Source organism: Fukomys damarensis, unplaced genomic scaffold (assembly GCF_012274545.1).
Source record: "Fukomys damarensis isolate Sample0158 unplaced genomic scaffold, DMR_v1.0_HiC HiC_scaffold_39, whole genome shotgun sequence".
NCBI classification, from domain to species: Eukaryota; Metazoa; Chordata; class Mammalia; order Rodentia; family Bathyergidae; genus Fukomys; species Fukomys damarensis.
Window position 1 is genome coordinate 39,504,352 of NW_022900951.1, and position 2,973 is coordinate 39,507,324.

The 2,973-nt window shown below is 33.6% G+C and overlaps 1 protein-coding gene across 6 annotated transcripts in view; it reads left to right on the forward strand.

Annotated features, from left to right (window-relative positions):
* The window catches only part of Kdm6a (lysine demethylase 6A), a 201,215-nt gene that overhangs the window by 165,058 nt on the left and 33,184 nt on the right, over positions 1-2,973 (forward strand). The window lies entirely within an intron of this gene.

Consider the following 2,973-nt stretch of genomic DNA (forward strand, 5'->3'; position numbering starts at 1 on the left):
AATTATTTGTAATTGTCTATAAATGACTAAATCTTGAATGAAAGTTAACATACCTGGCATAAACACAAAAAAGAGTTCTACAGTATTTTCTAGTACATTAAATTTTGAGTAGCAATGGTAGTGATCTTTAAATTGACCCTTACTTGGTTGTAAATTGAAATACAGTAACAAAATAAGCATTCTATAAGCAGAAAATACAGATGTAAGTTCTAGTTTGTCTACATTTCATATAGCTGTTAAAGTTCAAGACAGCTCTCACTCAACACTGTACAATCTCTTCCTGCAGCTGCTAGTGCTTATATGTCATATTTATTGTTATCTAAAAGTGTGATTGTCTTTTGTGCTATTCATATTGTTTTGTTTTATTGGAAGGTATCCTGTGTTTGCATAGGATGCTTGTCACTAAGAATGGCTGAGATAAAATTAAATTCTATTCTTACATAGTTTGCTGCTTCTGAGGGGCATGGGAGTAGGAGCGGTGAAGTAAGGGGAAGAATTAATACTGTATAAAATAAATTGCAATTTTAATTTATCATTTTTATACTGGAATTTTACTGTAAATATACTGTAGTTTTTATGACTTTTAAGTGTTTAAAATATTTTCTAGCCTGTGTTATTTATTTTAATTTTCTGTCAATTTTTAACTAGGTGTTATTCTTAATTATTTTGATATAGAGTAAAGCAAAAATTGAATCCTTTTTCTTTCTTTTTTTTTTGTTGGGTCCACATCTCTGGCAGCATTTTCCTTAGTTACCTATGCCATAATGATTCCTGTTGTTAATCTTAATTGATTTTCAAGATTTTTCATACCACTGTTAGTATTTAATACCACATTGAATGATCACTAAGTCAAATTCTTCTAAAGCGTATAGCATGCTTCCTGAATTTCTAAAATTTTGTTCTTTATAAAGTTTTATTATAGAGTATTTTATGTTAGTCTTTTTGTCTAGAGGTTGCACTATCATTCAGTTCAACTCTTGGCCTCTTTAACATGTTCCCATTAGCTTGAACCACTGTATTCATGACTGTCCCATTGGGCAGCTTATACCACTGGTGGTACAAATGGGTATAATTACTCTTATCAATCTTTTTACTAATAAAATTAATAAAAAGCCACTCAATGGAACAGTGATATATATAGTGGTTCAAGCCATCTGGCAGTGAGACATATGAATCATGGTCTCATTGTGAATGTGTTTAAAGACAGTAGGAGTGTCTAGATCAAGAGCTATACCTGGCTCTCCAAAGACACAGTACATTGGCTCACTGCTAATTGGATTACCTTTCACCTGCTTCCCACTTGGCTGCTATGGCCTGTATCCTCATTCCTAAACACTGCTGCTCCTGCTCTGCTCGAGGAAAGGGTTTCTCTCTCATCTACTTTATATATAGACTCAGGACAGTTGCTAGAAAATGGAAAAGCAGTCCAAAACAAACATGGACTATATAGGACCTAAAGGTTTTCTGGAGGAACATTATCAGTAAGAGTTCATGGAGACGTCTTCTGTTCCCCAAGTTATGAACTGTATAAAGTAGCAATGTTCATTAATAAAATTTTATGTTGTGGGTGTCTAGTCAATTGTGTCTCTGAATGTATTAAAGGTTATAATTTCACAAAAGTTCACTTTTGAGGCCTATATGAATGTTCATTTCAGATTGCTTACATTCTAATAGTTTCATTTTGTGCTCGCTTTGGCAGCACATATACTAATAGTTTCATTTTTAGCTTTTAACTCATAAAGACAGTTTTGCCTTTTTATAGAGATTTAATCTTATTAAACATGTGCATCAAAACTTGATAGATCTCTGAAATTGCTTGTGTTATTCCAATAAACCTAGGTCTGGGCTTATTAATGAAGAAGCAAAAAAACTGTTATGATAAGTTAAAGGTAAAAGTCTCCTGAAGCTTAGAGGAAAAAGTCTAAGGTGGTAAATGAGAGGTGTCATGTTAGTTTGCTATTCGTGTGTTCTGTAGATGATGGCCTGTGCTGGGCAGGAGTCTAGAATTCAAAAGTTGAAAGTGACAGAGGTGCAGGAGATTTGGTGTGCCTTGACTAGGAACCTCCTGACAAAATTTAAACTACGGTTGACTTTGCCCAAAGAGCACTTTTTCCATCATTTTCTACTGAATGATGTGGTAGAGAAAATTTGAAAATAAATTTATGTAGATCTTTTAAATAATTGGGCAAATACTAATCTACTACTCTGCTTGGCTCAGGGAGTTTTAAAATGGGAGAAAGGGATTTAAAATGGATAATCTTGAAATCCTTTCTAGCACCTGCTTCTTTCTTCAACTTCGACTCCTTTTGTCTACACTTTGGGTTTCTATATTAAAGTTTCTTTATTTGACTTGAGGTGTTCTAAATGGTAGGCAGAAGATAAAATCTATGCCTGCTAAATCTGTCTACAACTCCGTTCTTTGCATTAGTATTGATAAGTATATTTCAAATGGACAGTACTTATAGTCACTATATAGACAGCTGTATACACCAGTTCCTTTAGGAAATTTCTATTTGTTTCAGAATTGATCTTAATAGGCAGAAATAGTCAGTGTTGAAAACTGTAAGAAGCTACTAGATTTGTTTGTACTGTTTATTCATTTTTTTAACCTTTTTTTTTTCTTCATTGAGTTTATTGGTACATTTTAGGTATACAGTACGGTTGTATTCGTTACTGGGATCTTGTGCCTTTACATGACAGGTCTTGGTTCTCATTTTTTCCCCTTGTTCCTGCCCTCCCTTCACCCCCTCCTCCCCTCCCTGTACTGTTTATTTTTTACTTCTTACATAATTATAATTTTCAAATTCTTACTTAAATTTTTATGTTCTTTTTAATTTTTATATGTCAAAAGTACTTGATATTTTTAAATTTTTTGAAGGAACTTGTGATAATTGGATGAGGTCAATTAGTTAAATTGGAGGGCCGGGGATTTAGCTCAGCGGTTCGGTGGCCTGCCTTGCAAGCGCAAGGACC